Source organism: Salmo trutta, chromosome 1, assembly GCF_901001165.1.
Source record: "Salmo trutta chromosome 1, fSalTru1.1, whole genome shotgun sequence".
Classification (NCBI taxonomy): Eukaryota; Metazoa; Chordata; class Actinopteri; order Salmoniformes; family Salmonidae; genus Salmo; species Salmo trutta.
The window spans coordinates 57,904,117-57,924,900 of NC_042957.1; the positions used below are offsets into that span (position 1 = coordinate 57,904,117).

The window sequence follows — 20,784 nt, forward strand, 5'->3', positions numbered from 1 at the left end:
ATAACAAGTTACCCATCCTGAGTTTGTCAACATTTCTTATCCCTGTGTGACATTACTGAAAGCCTGTATGCCAACTGACATCAGCCGATTTATATCCAAGTCTAAACCAACATGAAACTTCCTTTTGACAGAAAGGGTAAATACTTATCATTCATTCTTAACCCAAGTATCAACTTGTACTCTCAAGCCCTTAATTATAATCTTGTAATTTTCGTTTAGGCTGTCTGCATGAAACTACATTTCATGAATTATTTAGCTGGTTATGCTCTTTTCCCAAAGGGAACTAGACTGTCTCTCTATAAGAACCTCAAAGGCAGAGGAAAAAACAACCACATATGCCTTCACCTCTGTATCTAGGGCCAGAGAAGAATGTAGAAGACTTTGTTGACGTCTTCACTTGTACCCACATGGGGCTTTCTTAGCTTCAGCTCAAACCTTTAGAGGAACCAAAGCCTTTCAAAAGAATGAAATACAACAAATGGCTTAGATGTGGTGGGGATTCCTAAACTTAAAACTTACTGTGCAGGACTTTCATATCGTGGAACATATAACAACTTCAGATAACAAGATGTCAACAGTAGGGGCATCAAACCCAGCCACAAGAGACTGCAGGCAGAGATTCATCCACCTGAATTCTCCGCTGCACCACGGAGCCACGTGAGGCGCTCACTACAAAATGGAGGTAAGTGTGAGAAGTAAGTGTGACATGAGGGGCCAGAGCTGCTCTCACCAGTCTCGTGAAGAGGGGAACTCCTAAATGCCAGAGGTGCTCGTTGAGCAGCCCGCTGTACACCACGTTCCCGAAGACAGCAATGCTTCCTGATTTACACAACGTGTTTCCTACAGGGACACAAACAGAGAGGAGAGAAAAACACAGAGTCATTCAAATGGACTACACTATACTCCAGCAATGTACTAGGCTTTATTAGCAAGATTGGAAAATTAAATCATAGGAAATCATTGCACAGCCACAGGAATTGAAATAAAAGAAAGAAATAAGAAATATAATAGAGAGCACCACATTGATTGTTATGAATATTGATTTCAGAGGTTATGATGAACAGGGAAACGTAGCTGCTGTGAAATCGATAGCACAAGTACATGTGTTCCAACTGCATATGATGGAACCTCCAGCTAGCCTAATGAGATGCTTACAGTGATAACATCAGTGTGTAGTGATCAGAGGTGTGCTGAAGGAAAGATCTGTCAGAGAAAGTCTGTACAAAGCCACCCATGACTGTGCCTCATACGGTATGTTACATACAGCTCTGGTTAGTCCTTGTTCCATCAAACAGGAAGTCAAACTCCTTGACCCTCGAACTCCCGTTCCCTCCATCCTCCCCCCCTTAGTCGCATTATTACCACCCCCATTAGCACACTCTCCATGTGAGGACAGTCAGACCACAACATTGGCAACCCTGTATGAGACGTAAGCCCAGCCCTCAGCCTCCTCCTCCAGCCCTGGCCACAGTGACACGGCAGCTGTGTATGAATGGCTTCTGCCTGGAGAGAGAGAACCGCTCTTAGTTAGGCCCCTGCAGCAGCTGAGGAGCCAGCCCACACACTAACACTAAGGTCCCCACAACATATGATTTACACACACACTACTACACATCCCCAAGTATGATGAACGCAGGTCCCCATTGTAATTTCTGCACAAAGGAATGCTGCAAAGGGAGGTGGGGGGAAACTGGAAGTAGTGCTGACAAGCAACACATGCATTATTTAAAAAAAAAAGTAAAAAATGGCCATTAAGTGTCAGTGGTGCTCTCGGCGGCTGGCGGTGGAGGTGGCTAGGCGCGGGTGTGTGTATTACTGTTATTAATGGGCCAGGCGGTGGGGGCATTGCTACGCTGTGATTGCTTTGCTGTTGCCATCCGGGATCACACCATTTTTTTCACCCATTCTTTTCAAGAGCGTGTGTGCAAGTGTGTGTCTGTGAGTGAGTGAGTGAGAAAGAGAGGGAGAGGAGAGAGAGAGAGAGAGAGAGAGAGAGAGAGAGAGAGAGATGAGAGAGAGAGAGATTGAGAGAGAGATGAGAGAGAGAGAGAGAGATACACTGCAGGCCGGGAGCAGCGTCAATGAGCTCCTACTGCTAATTAAGAGAGGGGCCTTCCCCAGCGAGTAGCAGCATAAGTGCTTCTATCATCCTCTGATACAGTGTCATGTTCTTCCTAAATACAGTGTGCTGGGGATGGGTGGACATATTGGAATAAGTACATAGCACTTCACTGTGCAATAGCACTTCACTGTGCAGCATGAGATAAAGGGTTACTGTTACTGACAGTAACCCTTATTACTACAGTCAACCTTAAACTGCCTCAGTCTCCAACACGTTACAGTAATACCTTTGGAGTACGGAAAGATGATGTAATACTTCTCTGAGAAGAAAGAAGACGACATTGTGGTCCTGTGACTGAGTGTTAGCTCTCTCCTCAGTTCTGACACCACTTCACTACAGAGGAATTTAAAGTGTAGGGAAAATCAAGCAATCAAGCAATCAATACAGTATCCCTCTAGCTACATATTCATAAACAGGACGGCTCGAGGCTGTTTGTCACATCTTCTCTGTAACTGCCTCTGAGATGCAGCCAGAATGTAAAGGTGCTAAAAAAACCATTTGATTTCAGCTCATAGTTCCACTATTTAAAAGAGCATGTGGAGCATTTCTTCCATTAAATAACATGTGTTCATTCTTTAATCTGGTGACATGTGGTTATTGGTCCGTCTGTGTTAAAGAGTTGATATTCTGTTTTTGGTGCCCATGTCTTTTTTCTGTTAGTTCCTCTCAGCAGTTGTGTGCTTCTATCTTATCTGCAGACTCAACATTATCGAGGCCAACCTCTGATTAATTATTCATTGTGTGATTAAAATGTAGAGAAGGGGGGGGGGGTAGGAGAGAGGCAGGCGGGGGGGGTAGGAGAGAGGCAGGCGGGGGGGGGGGGGGGGGTAGGAGAGAGGCAGGCGGGGGGGGGGGGGGGTAGGAGAGAGGCAGGCGGGGGGGGGGGTTAGGAGAGAAGGCAGGCGGGGGGGGGTAGGAGAGAGGCAGGCGGGTCCGGGGGGGGGAGGGTAGGAGAGAGGCAGGCGGGGGGGGGGGGGGGGGGGGTTTTGGCAGCACAGCCTGTATCCTTTCTACATCATTGGTGCCGGTCTCCACAATGTTATTATCCCAGACCTTCATATTACATTTTTCATCACTATTCTTTATTTTATGTTTTTGTTACACTATCAGAACGGGGCATTTGACAGGAAGCTTCTAACAGAGAGTAATGGCCAAATCACAAGGACAATTGTGATGTGATGTGATTGGTGATGGGGGGTGGTGGGTGTTTGTTTTATTAAGTGAGTGCTGCAGGTCTCTTTCGACATGAGTTGTGCCTGGCGTGTACCCTCCTCTTTTTGTGGATCGGTATGTTGGACTCCCCTTTCATTCAGAGTCACACAACCCAGAAAGACATCATTCACCAAATGAGGACACTTAAACAAAATCCCCTAAAATGTGTACCTCTCACTGCAAACCATAAGCAGTGCATGCAGTATTAGTGGTAGTCATTTGTAGCACAATACAAAGCATTGAATGAAGTAAAAAAAAAAAATGTATCGGTCAATTATTGTCAAAAGTGCTTGCAATAACTTAGGTGTTGGATGAGATTTTTTTTTTATGAACCAAATGTGCAGGGTTTATTTGCTTTTGAGTGAGTGTGTGTGTGTGTGTGTGCGTCCTTCCCTGGCCACTGCTCTCACATGTGCTCCCCTGACAATGCAGATGAAGGTGGGGAGCTGGAGCACAGAGCTCCAGAGCGATGCAGCTCAGAGCTCCTTGTTTCTAGCGACAAGGCACATTGCTGCAATGCAATAAGGGCAAACAACACTTTTAATAATTCAGGGCATGATACCGTGAGGGGGGATGGGTGGGGGAGAGATGCCTTAGAGTACCGCAGAATGGCTCATTTAGCCCCTGCCACGCATTATTAAAGTTGTATCGAACCCCCTCCTGAGTCCTTCCTCAAGTCTTTTCCCCCTTCCTCATTCCAAAAGCCTGCAAGGTAACCAATAAAAGCTAGCAACATTTATAAACAACAAAGTACCCTGCACCTTGGAGGAGGTAAACAATGGTGTTCCTCTTAATCTCTTTTTTTCCGTGCTCTCCGTGAGTCCTCAGGTCCAGAATTTGTCATTGCTTATCCTCTTTGAACTGTAGTCCACAGAGCCTTCTCATTCCGGATTATGTTCTTCCTGAGCTATGCCCATGGATGCATAAACATGTAGGGAATGAACCTGCATCGAATCTGTTGGAGTAATAAATAGTCCTCCTGTGTTGATGACGTATGATGGTATTACTCTGGACATGTTCAAAGAATGATAATAGTACTTAATAAGAAAGAAGATTCCTGCTCCAATGTGCTTTCCCTATTCTACATTAAAATAGGTTGACGCTGAGATAAATAGGCTTGTCTACTCTGTACACTACACAATTGCTCCAAAATAATACAGTTGGATTCAGATCAAAAGCAATGCTTTGGAGAATTTTAAACAAATATGTTTTCCTTTTTCCTTGTCAATCACATAAAATAAGTATTACAAAATGCAAATTGCTACCATGTAATTACTAATTAAATGCCAGAGAACAATGCACAGGCTATAAAATAATCAGATAGTGACAGGTGCAGTATACACTGCTGCAGGTCCTCTTAAATCATAACAAATGTTTTCTGAGAGTGCAACATACGCCGCCACATATGTAAAATGCAGCAAACCAGGGAGAGAAAAGAAAAACCTGCCCATGGAAGACAGAGGCGTTATGATAGACATAGAGTTTGATGATAGCCCTTGTAAATCAGTGCAGCTGGAATAGCCAGCCAGTCAGCCAGTCAGTCAGCCAGTTTGATTCTTTCTATCTCTTTCTGCCTGCCATTTTAGCTGCTCAACATAGAGGTTCCATTTTCTTCAAAGATATGTAAATTAGCCACGTTGGCTCCTGATGTTGAGGCTGTAGGGCTGATCTGGTCTGATCCTAACAGTGAAACCCACCAACGTACTGAACTACCATCAGCCCACTCCCGCCACCCTCCCTCCTCCAGGAACCCAGCAGTAGGAAGAAAGAACGAGGTCCCTGAGGTATCCCTCCTCTCATAACACCAGCCCTGTTAATAGATGAGTCATTACATTCAAAGTGAACAATTATTTTAATACCATAACATATAAAAAAGAAAAACGAATAAAGGCAGAATAGATAGGCTGCATATAACTGTAGCTTGCCATAGCGCTTATGAACTTGATCAGAGCTAATGTAGTTATTGTGTCATAGTGAGGCGGTAGGGCCAGCGAGGGGAGGGAGGCTCCAGTAGTAGCGTGTTTTCCTTAGATAGCTCCAGCTACAGTAAATGCCATCTCCTCTCCTTTTCTTTTCCTTCCCCTTTGCTCTCTCCCCATCCTCTAATCTCCTCTCTTCTCCCGTTTCTCTCCTCTCCTCTCCTGTCCTCTACTCTACTCTACTCTCCCTTCCGCCTTCCTCTCCACCTCACTTCTACTCTCCTCTCCTCTCCCCTCCTCTACTCTCCTCTTCCCTCATCTACTCTCCAGTCCTCTACTCTCCTCTCCCATCCTCTACTCTCCCGTACCTCTACTCTCCTCTCTTCTCCCGTCCTCTACTCTCCTCTCCCTCCATGTTGTCCTCTACTCTACTCTCCCTCCATTACAATCCCCCGCCTCTCCCGTTCTCTACAGTCCTCTCCTCTTCCCGTCCTCTCCTCTCCTGTCCTCTCCTCTCTGCTCACCCCTTCTCCCCTCCCCTCCTCTCCTCTCCTCTCCTCTCCTCTCCTTTCACCCCTCCTCTCCTCTCCTCTTCTCGCCTTTCCACTCACATCCTCTCCAATTTTCTACTCTCCTGTCCTTGTGCATTATGAATGGAGCCATGTTCAGTCATGGACTGGCTGCACTTTCTGAACTTTCGCTGAGTGAGTTCTACTGGCTCCTCTACTCTTTAATCATTCCCCATTAGAGCAGAGGCCTGTTGACTTCCAGTATGGAGATGAATAAGGCTATAGCACCAGCACCAGCCATATCTGGCTGCAGGCAGGAAGGAAGGAAGGGACTCACAGCACTAATAACAAGCCTGGTCCCCAGACCCAGACCCAGACCCAGACACAGACCCAGACCCAGACCCAGACCCAGCTGATGAAGAGCACTGGATCTGGGAAGGAGGACGAGGAGGAGGAAGAGAGCCTGTGACGATGGATGACATCAGTGTCATCAGCACTGGAACTGTTATTGATTTAGTAGCCTTCAAAACTATTACTGACGTCATCATCATCATCTTCATCACCCTTCATCATCTGAGGATAAGAATTTACTTGGCAGCCAACAATAAAATTAATCAATAAATAAATTAGCTATTAAATTGAAACTATACAGCATGAAATATTTGACAAGCATTCACATTTTTGGGAGCTGTTTAAAAATGTTTTATTTAAAACTGCAGGAGAATTCTTGAGGTCCTGGCAATTGGAGAGAACTGGGAGAGACAACAGTGGATGGAAATGCAGCACATGTCTCTATGTCTCCACTGTAGCCTGTGTTAAGGTGGACTGGTCCACTCAGTAGAATGGAGTTATGATGAAGGGCCTTTAGGATTGCATCAGACTATTGATTGCTAGCAGCACTGAGAGACGTGGTTTACCATCGTTATAAACAACCTTTTTGTGAAGTACAGTTTGGGGAACCAAAGATTTTATTTAGTAGATTTTTGGATTTGACTTTTGAATAATTTATGGCTACACAACCCTTGGCACGGGGAGCGAGAAAACCCCCACAAAGAGCACATATCAAATGCTATCATATACAGGCCTGCATAGTTGAATGCTTTCTCTTTCCAATAGATTTTCTACCACTCAACCTACATCGGCTCTGCTTTGTCAACATCAGTTGAGTGAGAAGTCCCGAGGGCCAGAAAATCTCCTGTAATCTGCCAGACTTTTCTGCCATGTATGGCAACGCTTGTTTTCCTATATCCCTCTAAGTGTTATTGAGTCTGCAAACTCTGACATTGTTTTATCAATTTGGATCCAGTATCTGGGTGAAGTGCCCAGTAGGGCTGTTTGAATGACTTGAACTGTGGTGAATATTATGCCAGATGTATTCCTCACCCAGATGCTCTGTATTAATTGATGAATGCATGTATTTTTCATTTGCCCTATCACATCAGATCTTTCACATCAGATATTTTTCAGAGCTGATCTGATTAGTCAAAAGACCAATTAGTGAAAAGAAGATCAGAATTGGGTTACCTGTGTAAACACAGCCTATTTGATCTATTTATGTCCTTGGTCAGGGGCTGATGACAAGTGTCTGTTTAAGAGCCCTCGTGGCAAAAGGTGGATAGCATCAGTAATCCTGCACTGAGGAAATACTCGAGCAGCAGCTCACACAGTGGGGGAGGTGGAGGAGGAGGAGGTGGGGGGGTCTATAAAATATCAAAGCAGATCGATTAGCCAGACCTCATACCATATCCATGTTGTGCAGCTAGGGAGGGAGCCATACAGGGTCAAATCAGGTCAAGGGACAAAACAAAGCACGCCCAATGATATTTTTCTGATTTCTGGCATAGATTATTTTCTTAATAAATCATATTTTGACCTATTTTGTGGGTAAATTCATCCAAATTAGCATTATTGCCATTTTCACTTGTACCGAAGACAAAGTGTGAATGCTACAGTGCCGCAGCAGTCGGTCCTTCCTGAAAAATAAAAAAGAATCACCAGGGATGATGGCTCTCACATCGTGTTCCACATTCATGTTGTCTAGTATCAGCTTTATAAAGACCATGGCCCGCTCAACTGCACTCCAGAGGCAGAAGCTTACTAACTGAAGAGAAACCAGGTCAACTGATAGGGGAATTGTATTGTTATCTTTATATGTGCGCCGCAGATACAGTGGTGGAACTCTTGTTAGCGACTCTGCCGTTTACAAAGCAATCAGGCTGGGTTATCGACACGGGAGGAGCGGCGCTAACCTACAGTAATCCACTCCATGTTTGCTAATGAACGGCTGCGCGGCTTGGTGCCCTGGCTATAGCTATGCCACGGAGAGACTGAAGATGGAGAGAGCTCCAGAATAAACAGGAACAGGGGAGAGAGTGGAGGGACGGGGGTCTGGGGTATGGGATGGGGAGGAGGGGGGATGTTGCCCTGTCTTGACATCCCATCATGAGACCCCTTGGCTGGGCCGGCCGGGGAGGGGAGGGAGGGAGGGGAGGCTTGCTGCTGCTTGCTGGCGATGCAGAGTCTGTTTGCTGTGCATCCATCAACCTCTGTGTCCTGCCGAGGAGGCGATCGATACTCAACACAAAAGCTCATTGATGACAGACAGCTCTTGACAAACATATAGCATTTTTTCTGTCTAGTATAGCAATAATCTCCAAGGTCAGTGTGAGTCATTCAAGACGGTGGAGACACAAGGAGCTCATGCGAAGCGCCGTGAGACGGCTTCTTATGGGCTGAAACAAAGGGATTGCGCTGATGTATTTTAGTCTCTATTTTACTTCTTGGCACATTGTTAGGCTCCACATTATAAAGAGAAGGAGAGGCACCGTGAACATGACAATTGGCGAAACTGTCATGCACTGTCAATCATTGACAGCAAAACCCCAAGGACACTCCATAGACCAGGAAGCTAATGGCTCCAGATCATTGGTTGCTGTTGCATTGAACGTGACATACTGTAAACCATCGGAACCCGCCACTGTTGATCTAAAAGGAATTTATACCTTTCAAAATACACGTCTCACAGTGAATATAATATACGTAGATCTAAAGTCCCCATACAGCCCTTACTTCCCCCTCCCCACCTCTCCAATCCACTCAGACCCGGCGCCAGGATAAAGTGACTAAGGGGGCAGTTGAAATCAGCGAGGGGGCACAATTTTGGGGGGTTCTTGCATTGCAATTATATCGAATTCTGCTTATATCATGCTATACCACAATAAACATAAAGTTCAAATGCCATGACAGGTAGGCTACAGATTTTGTGCCAATCTCTGCTGGACAGCACATTACACACTAATGCAAGGCCGTTCTAGTGATGAATATAAGCTACAAGATAATAGGGCAATTCACCTATTACAAACAGCCTATAGACACACAGCTGTCTTACCAAAACAATGCAAACTAAATGCTAGATATTCATGCATGCAAACAAAATTACAGACAAAACTGCGAATGTGAATGAATGGGAACAGAACAACTCAGCGGTACCAAGTAGGCCAAGTAAACAAAATATCAGATGGATAAAGGCATGACACAATCTATAATTAGGCTAGTTACATTAACAGTAAACAAACACAGTAAAGAAAAAGTGAATGGAGAGCCAGATAACCAAAACAGCCTACAGCCTATTACTGTGAGATGCAGACATGCACTGCTGTCTTGCCAAACAAATATGCCAATAGGCCCACTTCAGACATGGGAAACCATGCAGCTCATGAGTACAGCAACATGTTGTGATATGGCACAATGCACGTTTTTGAATCAAATTCTGTCACATGTGATGACGCTGGCGAGACGAAGCAGGTACGGGGAGTAAAACATTTGATAAATAACGGACATAGATCGAGACAGGAACAGTGTCAGCAAACAGGTAACACAAACAAAAGACAATCAATGCAGAAGCAGGGAACAGAGCTGGGCAACTGACAAATATAGGGGAGGTAATAACAGGTGATGAGTGAGTCCAGGTGAGTCCAATATCGCTGAAGTGCGTGACGAGGGAAGGCAGGTGTGCGTAATATATGGAAGAAGTGCGTGATGCAGGGCAGCCTGGCGGGGGGGGGGGGGGGTGCAGAGCGGGAGCAGACGTGACAAATTCGAAAACGTTTCCAATACGTACAATTCCGTTTACAACCACGAGAACCAATAGGCTACCAAGAGAACAATAATAGAATGTATTTCTTTTAAAGAATATACCTATCGCAAACCCTACCACCGATCGCCCAATTGGAGTAAACTAATAAACACTTTGGCTTTTACCTTCAATTGTCTCATCTTATACACATTTTACAGTCTATTTTACAATAGTTATTTTTTGTTTGTTTTTAGTCCTTCCTCTATTTCTGATGTCCATCCAGTTTGATTTCTATTTGTAACTGTGCTATATCACAAAAGTTCTGAACCTATATACATTTTACAGACCCCGTATGTTTTACATTGTTTATCTTGTTATTAGTCCCACCCTTCAGCTCCATTCAACCCCTCCCATCTATCCATCAACATCATCCATTTCAGATTTCTATTTGCCACATATTTTTCAACTGTGCTGTGATGCTTCACAAAACAATTGAACCTTTCTATTCTTATAGCTTCTACAGATTGTAAATTAAAAATAAACATTTTTGCTAAAATAATTATTATATTATTGATTGATTGACTATGGCTTTTCAAATCACCCAGTATTGCTATCTGCAGCGTTAGTTCTAGGCAAATGTTGCAATTCTTCAGCCATTCCTGGACCTGTGACCAAAAACGAGCTACATATGGACAATACCAAAATAAATGATCTAATGACTCTGCCTCCTCACAGCAGAATCTGCAGAGCTGGGAAGATTTTATCCCCCATATATATTTACATTTAAGTCATTTAGCAGACGCTCTTATCCAGAGCGACTTACAGTAGTGAATGCATACATTTCATGCATTTTTTATATTTTTTTGTACCGGCCCCCGTGGGAATCGAACCCACAACCCTGGCGTTGCACACACCATGCTGGCGTTGCAAACACCATGCTCTACCAACTGAGCCACAGGGAAGACTAACATTCTATTAGTTGCAAGAATTTTGTATAGTAATTTAAATAGAAAAATTCTAAGTTTTGAATCCGCCGTTGTTTTGCGTATCAAGTCATAAACCATGTGCCATGGAATGGGCACATCGAAAATCTCTTCCCAACTATTTTGCAATTTATATGGCACAGCTATCAGTTTTTTGGTCCTTGAATGAAATTGGTATATGTTTTATTTATCACACTTTTCTTTAACCGTTTATGTTCTTTAATACAGGACCGACATACAAGTTCCTTACTTTTTTCCCCTTCTACTTGCCTCTTCCATTTTTTGTGGTAATGCTGCAATTAATTGGTTGTAATTTTGGGTAGAGCAGACATTTCCATATGTCTGTGTTAGCTGCATGTGTGACATAACTCCACCAGTCCTATTTATGATATAATTCACTAAAATTATAACTTTTTTAAACATTTCTTCGAAAAATACATTTTTTTTTAATCAATTACTATATTTGAATTTAACCACAATATTTGTTGTATTATTTGTTCTGCCTTTTCAGGTGGATTAAACTGAAATTGCAACCAACTTTCTAAGGCTTGTTTAAAAAAATAAAGATATTTTGGAGATTATTTCCTTTTCAAACAACCGAAAGTGGGCAGGTGTAATCTGAATAAAGGGAAAAAAGGCCCTTCTTGAACATAGGATGAGACATTTGTACCAATTTACTAGAAAACCAGTTTGGATTTAAATATAACTTTGGTATGACTGATGCCTTTAGTGAGAGATCTAATGCTTTAATATTTAATAATTTCTGCCCTCCTAATTCATATTCCTTATATAAATAGGCCCTTTTAATTTTATCTGGCTTGCTGTTCCAAATAAAATTGAATATTTTTGGTTCATATAATTTAAAAAGCAGGTCACTAGGTGTAGGCAAAACCATAAGCAAATAGGTACTGTGATATGATTAAAGAGTTAATCAGGGTGATTTTCCCACAAATAGACAGGTATTTTCCTTTCCATGGTAGCAAGATCTTATCTATTTTTGCTAACTTTCTATAAAAATGTATTGGAGTGAGATAATTTCTTTATTTTGGGATTTGTATACCGAGTATGTCCACATCTCTGTCAGACCATTTAATTGGTAAACTACATGGTAATGTAAAATTTGCATTTTTTAGTGATCCAATATGTAAAATTATCATAATTTGGTTTTAATCCAGAGAGGATAGCAAAAGTATCTAGATCCTCTATGAGGCCGTGGAGAGACTCTAATTGTGGTGATAAAAGAAAACATGAATCATCGGCGTACAATGACATTTGGGCTCTTGCATTGGAATTATATTGAATTCTGCTTATATCACAAAATATACCACAATAAACATAGAAATTCAAATGCTTTTGACCAAGAAATGACAGGTTGGTGCGAAATCTCCACTACGCTCTATCAGCACCATGGACAGCGCCCTACAAGATTTTAATTTAAAAAACAACCAGCTAGATTGATTCTTACCTTTTCAGAAGAGTCACATGTCCTTAAAAACGGCCTATAACTAACTACAAAAACACTATTCCTTGTGTTTCAATCTGTAGCATATGCAAAACTTTATATTGTTGTTTTATATTGTATTGTTGTTTTTTCTTTCCTACAACAATAATTGTCGACCTCACAGTTTGGAGATTTGAACACTAAATACATTAGGGCATTGCATGCATAGGCCTATTGTCTTTGGCGACCACTGTATTAATATTAAAATATATACAGTGCCAGTCAAAAGTTTGGACACACCTACTCATTTAAGGGCTTTCATTATTAAAAAAAAAAGTACATTGTGGAATAATAGTGAAGGTATCAAAAGTATGAAATAACACATATGGAATCATGTAGTAACTAAAAAGTGTAAAAGTGTAAAACAAATCAAAATATATTGTATATTTGAGATTCTTCAAAGTAGCCACCCTTTGTCTTGATGACAGCTTTGCGCAATGTTGGCATTCTCTCAACAAGAAAACATATTTTTTTCCCAATATAAATTTGCCTGCATCTTTTTGTGCTCTAATATCATAGATTTATTTGGGGCTAATTCCCCACCTGAGTAAGTGGAAACTCGAAATGTTTGCTAGCTCACTAACTCTAAAGATAATACCCACTCATTGTACCCATGTATTAATCTAAAGGTACATTTAGATTTTAAAATTGTATACAATCAGAACACTTTTCAAGTGGCTCACTTGACACAGCAGCAGGCCCCATCTAAGCAGGTACAGGAGTCAGACACTTTCATTACAGGAGTCATGAGGATAATGTACTTTACTGTTTGACCAAATCATGGTTTTAGCCTCCTAAAAAATAGGACGTTTTTAGTAAGGTGAATGAATGTGCAGCCCACACCGATGCAACCAATACATTTTTTAACTCCCACAGCCAGCTGTCAAAAGGTTGAAAAATGTGACTAAATGGTTGCAGTCTGGAGCCCTGCCTTGTGGGATTTTCTGCCTTGAGGCATACTCTCTAACTTTCATTTTACTTCAACAAAAAAGGTCTCCATCTTCGCAATCAACAGTAGCCTAGGCCAATGCTCCTCTCTCACTTTCTCTCTGTCCTCAGCAGCAGGGCAACAGTGACAATTTGGACAGCTAAAACATTTTTTAATCGTCTTTTTATTTATTTAATCTGCAGAATGCTGGCAAATACCGGCTAACGGAAAACCTGCGCCCCAATGGCTTTCCATAGCCCCCGTACCAGTGGAGGCTCCTCAGAGAAGGCAGGGGAGGACCATCCTCCTCAGTGAATTTCATAAAAATAAAAATAGTGAAACATTAAAAAGTTATCCTTTTTGGATAAAACTATACTAAATATATTCACGTCACCAAATAATTGATTCAAAATTCAAAAGGCACTCAAACATTTGAGCTATCTTTGTTGCAGGTGCATGGCAACAGTTGAATAAGATGAGAAAAAGCAGAAACCTGCACACTGTTCTTAGTATCACTGCTCTTTATTAAGCTTTACGTATCGGCCTCAAGGCCTTGAGTTCAGACGAAGGCCTTGAGGCCGATACGTAAGTACAAAATAATTGATTAAAACACACTGTTACGTAATGAAGGTCTACAGTAGCCTTAGCAGCACTCTGTAGGATAGCACCTTGGTGTAGCCGGAGAACAGCTAGCTTCTGTCCTCCTCTGGGTACATTGACTTCAATAAAAAATCTAAGAGGCTCATGGTTCTCACCCCCTTCCATAGACCTACACAGTAATTATGAGGATGTCACGTCCTGACCCTTGTAAGATGTCATTTTCTATAGTAGAGTAGGTCAGGGCGTGACAGGGGGTGTTTTCGGGTGGTTTTCTATGTTTTCTATTTCTATGTTATATTCTAGGTTTCTATTTTTATGTTTTTTTTGGGGGGGTTGATCTCCAATTGGAGGCAGCTGGTCCTTGTTGCCTCTAATTGGAGATCATATTTAAGTTGGGTTTTTTTCTATTGTGTTTGTGGGTAGTTGTTTTTCCGTTTTGTTGTCTGCTGCCTGACGGAACTGTTTGCTGTCGTTTTGTTTCTTTGTAAAAGTGTTTCGTTTTCATTAAAGTATAATCATGAGCACTCAACACGCCGCGCCTTGGTCCTCTCTATACGACGGACATTACAGAGGACTTCCAGAGGACGTCCTCTTGCAGCATGAGCTGACATGTTGTCCACCAAATCAAAGGATCAGAGAATGAATCTAGAACTGGAATCATAAGCTACAGCTAGCTAGCACTGCAGTGCATAAAATGGGGTGAGAAGCTGACTCAAAGAGAAAGAAGAGAGAGAAAGACAATGTAATGTATTGCCACTGTGGCCCGCCAGGGTAACTGCTAAACTGCTTGCTGCTGAATGTAAACTGTACACCTTGATTCTCTCGACCTGTGCACCAACGTTGTAAACTTTCATTCACAGGCTAGGTTGTAGCAACCTCATGATGGGTACAAGGAAAATATTAGTATCATGCAGTAGCCTAAACCTATCGATGTTACATTGAGCTGAGTGACTGGAGTATGAATGACAGTCATCCAATATGCTGTTATAGAAATAAGGCCATCTTAAACGGCACCGACCGCCACTGCCTCCTACACACACCCATTGTGCTGACAGAGCAGTGGAGATACAGATTTTAAGCTAACCTGTCACTCAATCATTTAAACTTTTTTCTATTTTTATATAGGTACAAAACTAAAACTGAGGAGGCTCAGGTTTGAACTGAGGGTGCTAAGCCTGATTTTGCCCCCTCGTGGAGCCGGGTACGACTCCATTATACCATAGTTATTATGGAGACTCAGACGGATAGAGAGAGAGCCACACATACATAACATGGGGACCTACAGGTGTGAGTTACGATGGAGACTTCCAGTCATAATAGAAGGCCAGGCTTCGCCCCCAGGCCATCCTGCCAGCTGGCCAGAATGAGTGAGAGTGATGCCTGAGTGAGGCAGCCCCATTAGGGAAGTGCTGCCTGGTGGTGAGCAGAGCTGAGCGCTAGCTAGGAGCGGTGCGCAGGCCGGGCAGGCTTGCTCAGGTAATTAAAGGCAAACCCAGGCAGGCAGGCAAAACGGGGGCACCCAGATTTATGCAGCTCAGTAATGCACACACTAAAGTCAGCCCGCCATCCAAAGGCACACTTTACTGCCAATCTTATGAAGCATTAGCTACCTCACCATGCTGATGCATTCCATCATTCTCTCACTCTCTCTCCTCTCGCTTACTCCCTCTCTCTTTCACTCTCTCGCTCCTACTTTCTCTCCAGCCTCTCCTCCCCGTCCCCAACCACACCTTTTCTCCCCTTCTCTTCATTCTGCCAATGGAGACAAGTGACACATAGGTTTGTTCTTACTTCTTAGTCACGTGGAGTTACGAGCCAATTGCAACGGAAACCAGTGGAAGAGGAATGAAATTGAATGCCAGTAGGCCTACATTCCTTGATAATTCATACACATTTTTTCAATAGGTAGATGTATATAGTTATGTTTTTTAACGACTATGTGATATAATGCTGTTTCCTACAGGCAGTAAGTAATTTGACAAGCAATGTGAATACTGTCAAAAAGTCAAGAGTATGATATTACAAACGAAGCTCCCAAGAGCCAATCTTCAAAATGAAGTAAGGTGCATGTGAGGCTATGGTCTATCAAACCTGTCAGCCAGTACATCCATATACTGTAGGCTCCTTGTTATACAACCTGAGAGATGAATGGTTCACACTGCCCACCACATTGGAGTATGCCTGGGCAGTGATGTAGTCTACGGCCTCACATAAACAGACTGACCAAGCATCAGAGGCCCTTCGACCGTGGATGGCTCCAGTCAAACAGAGATAGAGACAGAGAATGGCGAGGGAGAGAAGGGAGAAACAGAGAGAGAACAGTAGCCACTCCCCTATCAGCTCCTATTCCATCAACCATCTCTACAGATTAGACAGATAGCTGTAGACACACAGACATCAGATGGACAATAGTCAGATAGTTCAACGGGAAAAAAACATAATAGAGACAGAATGAGAGACAGGCAGCCCAGTCCTCCAGAGGGGCACCAATGAAAAGGTGGGGAACGGCAGACAGGCATACAGTAAATCATGGAGAAGCTACTCAACGGTATAGCGCTATGGAGTATGGCTGCCGGGTTGGGGAGAGTTAGCCGCAGTGTGCATGAGCTTGCCTTATCAATGCTGACAGGCAGACAGCCCGTTTATAGGAAAAGGAAAAAAAGCATCAAGGAAATCCTGCTCTTGTCTATCCCCAATTGAATTACAGCTGTGATCTGAGAGGGCCAGGATGATATCCTTTGACGAGAGGGACCGCTGTATATCTGTACAGTGTGTCCCCCAGGTCTCACGTCCCACAACTTTGCCCATCTATTTGTATTTGTTCCCCTTGCTTCTAGTTAAAGCCCTGCAGCAGCCCACAAAACGGAGAAAGGGGAGTGGGGGCAGGGGGAGGAGAAGGGGGTAGCTGGGAGAGGTACTGCTGGGAGAGAGCAGGGCGTAGAGCACATGACCCCTGTGATGTTGACTGAATACTAATGTCGCACAACGTTCCCCAGCAAAAGATGTAGTGAAAAACAAAAACTCACATTCACGTACGTGCACACACACACACACCACACACATGCATCACGCACGCACACACAGACACACATACAGGGTTGGGGAGTAACGGATTACATATACAAATAGATGGGCAAAGGGACGTGGGACCTGGGGACACACTGTACAGATATACAGCGGTCCCTCTCATCAAAGGATATCATCCTGGCCCACTCAGATCCCAGCTGTAATTCAACATGTAAGGGATTACATAAAAATGGTAACAGTAATCCGTTACCTGCAAAAATATTGTAATCAGATTACAAATACTTTTGAAAAACTATATGATTACTCTGAGGATTACTTTTAAATTCAGAAAGGAGGTTAACTAATTTTTTTGTTGTTGACACTTCTCTGTTTTCTCAATGAAATTCAAATCAGCATTGAAAAAAGGCGCAAGTTTAAGTTTGTTCCACCTGAGCGAGTCTGACCACAAGCCAGAGACCACTATGATGACACACCAATTGGGTTTATGGATTGCGGGAAAAGAGCAGGAATAGGCTTTTGTAGACTACAGTCCAAGCTATGTCTTCCAATGGTACGACTGCTGGGGATAGACAAGATTATCCAATTTGAATAAACGCTTGGAGGTAAGGATGATAGCAGTGGTGTAGTCTATGGCGATACGATATCACTTATTGTTATCTACATACATTGATGAATCACACGGCGATACGGATATCACTTATTGTTATCTACATACATTGATGAATCACACGGAGATACGGATATCACTTATTGTTATCTACATACATTGATGAATCACACGGCGATACGGATATCACTTATTGTTATCTACATACATTGATGAATCACACGGCGATACGGATATCACTTATTGTTATCTACATACATTGATGAATCACACGGCGATACGGATATCACTTATTGTTATCTACATACATTGATGAATCACACGGAGATACGGATATCACTTATTGTTATCTACGGATTGTGGTTGTTGTGGTTGGCTGTTCACAAATCTAAATGTGTATTTGAACCCAATAATGATTGAATTCAAGAAGTTTAAGCTGCATATCAATCATTGTTTTTGAAGCCAGTGGACAGCCAGTGAAAAATGAGCTCTTGCAACTTGCGGTCCAACTCATCCCAAACCATTTCAATTGGGTTGAGGTCGGGTGATTGTGGAGGCCAGGTCATCTGATGCAGCACTCCATCACTCTCCTTCTTTGTCAAATAGCCCTTACACAGCCTGGAGGTGTGTTGGGTCATTGTACTGTTGAAAAACAAATGATAGTCCCACTAAGTGCAAGCCAGATGGGATGGCATATCGCTGCAGAATGCTAAGGTAGCCATGCTGGTTAAGTGTTTCTTGAATTCTAAATAAATCACAGACAGTGTAATCAGCAAAGCACCCCCACACCATCACACCTCCTCCTCCATGCGTCACGGTGGGAACCACACATGCGGAGATCATCCGTTCACCTAATCTGCGTCTCACAAAGACATGGCGCTTGGAACCAAAAATCTCAAATTTGGACTCTTTAGACCAAAAGACTGATTTCCACCGGTCTAATGTCCATTGCTCATGTTTCTTGGCCCAAGCAAGTTTCTTCTTCTTATTGGTGTCCTTTAGTAGTGGTTTCTTTGCAGCAATTCGACCCATGAAGGCCTGATTCACGCAGTCTCCTCTGAACAGTTGATGTTGAGATGTGTCTGTTACTTGAACTCCGTGAAGCATTTATTTGGGCTGCAATTTCTGAGGCTGGTAACTCTAATGAACTTATCCTCTGCAGCAGAGGTAACTCAGGGTCTTCCTTTCCTGTGGCGTTCCTCATGAGAGCCAGTTTCATCATAGCACTTGATGGTTTTTGCGACTGCACTTGAAGACACTTTAAAAGTTCTTGAAATTTTCCGCATTGACTGACCTTCATGTCTTAAAGTAATGATGGATGGCCGTTTTTCTTATATTCCATTGATTGTTGAAGAATATAACTTATAAATGCCTCATGAGCTTAGTTCAACTGTCAAACTCCATGACAACGCAAAATATAAGCTTGTTTTTCTGCAATGTTTGTAAACATTGTAAATGTAAACAAACACTGTACAGCCTCATAACATGGTTAAAACAATAACTTTGATATCATGGATGGTCAGTCCTTGAATGTAAATGTAGTAATCTGAGAGTGGTTACATTTCTCCAGGCCCATCCCTCAGCTTTTTACCAAAACAGAAGCAGGGCGATCATTTTGTTATTGCTTCTGTGGATTATCACGACATCAAAGTGTCACCAACAAAAAGTTTAACAATAGGCCTATAGCAAAATGCAGCATATGGCATTCATTTTTCACATGTAAATAGCACTATTCAGTAGTGCTCAAAGCATGCCATTCCATAAGTGCAGCATTTATTTTTCAACTCAAATCACTGAGCCCAATCAGTCCACCATGACAACAAAATCATGAACAACAGAGTAGGGCTGGCTAATAAGTCCTTAGTTTTGGGGTTATGCTCAGGTTAAACAATTTGGTTAATCCATACTTCCATATTTCCATGTCCTATTCTTTAAGATCAAGGTGTAAAACATTCGGTTTTTAATGTTAATATATAATTGAATCATATTATTAAATGTAGTAGAAAATGATGGGTTAGAAGAAGCCTATATAACCAACCCATCAAGTAAAATATAACATCCATATATGGCCAGCTATGTCAACTTTAACATTGATTTATCCTGCAATAGATGAGGTTCAATTGGTAACACACATTTTTGTCTTCTTCTAATGCCTCTTAAGGGGAAAGTAATCTAAAAGTTACTGAATGTAATCAGATTACATTACTGAGTTTGGGTAATCCAAAAGTTACCTTACTGATTATAATTTTGGACAGGTAACTAGTAACTGTAACGGATTACATTTAGAAAGTAACCTATGCAACCCTGCACACATACATAAAAACACTCACACCATCCCTTCCCCAAACACACACACATACACACACAGAGAACACCATGAAACCCACAGGAAAAAATGTCCACCAAATGAGGCCCTTTGGGCACCCTCCAAGTTGACATGAATTTGGATGAGCCAGATCCGGTTCCATCCAGTTTGGCCAAACACACTGCATCATCATCTCACTCAAGGTGCCTCAACCAACAGCCAAGAACCACAACTCAGGTGACATCCAAACATCCCCATTTTGTGGGCTGATTGCAATCAAATCAACATGACAGTAACAAAGTCTACCTTTGTTGTCTTGCACCCAGACACATGGATAATTAACCACACTAACCTCTGTACAGAATACCTGAGCTGTACCCATCACAGTGAGTGAAGCCCAACAGAAATGGTTGTATCTCTGTTGTAGACTCTCTCTCAGTGGCCAGGCAGTCAGGGACGGGGAAATGATGCATAAGTATCAATGATTTACTGTCACATATGGCTGTCATCACAAGGAGGTGCATCAATATAATATACACCTCCAATCCTCAGGTCCCACTGAATGTCTTTAAAACTCTGCATTAAGCCAAATCCCTGCCAGGGACCGGTGACTGTCATTTGGGGATTGAAAGGTGGTATTTCTCCAGTCACAACTGCTCATTACTGTTGCTACTCAACTCAATGGCATTCTCAGGCAGTAAGGATGTCTTTGTGGGACTCGTTTTTCTGACAGAATGCTCAACTTAGGAGGCTGTTCAGCTCCCTTTTTCAGTACATTCCTGTATAATAATGTTGAAAACAGGATTGCGAGGCAGGATTCTATATGATTGGCCTCATTATTATCTATTTCTTCAGTCAACACCTCGGTGCTGGAAATGGATAACATATTTGAACAGGTTTGATACAGTACCTGCACTAAAGTGGACCTGAGATACTTGGCTAGGAAATAATGGTCACCTGTTTTAACACTTTCATTGAGTGTGAATATAAATATTA

At 42.5% G+C, this 20,784-nt stretch overlaps 1 long non-coding RNA gene across 1 annotated transcript in view; it reads right to left on the bottom strand.

The window, feature by feature from the left end:
- Positions 1 to 729: 729 nt before the first annotated feature.
- Positions 730 to 20,784, bottom strand: part of LOC115202545 (uncharacterized) — a 263,397-nt gene continuing 243,342 nt past the window's right edge. The window contains exon 6 of the long non-coding RNA XR_003880010.1: positions 730 to 840. This is a non-coding gene — a long non-coding RNA (uncharacterized LOC115202545). The remainder of the gene's footprint in view (positions 841 to 20,784) is intronic.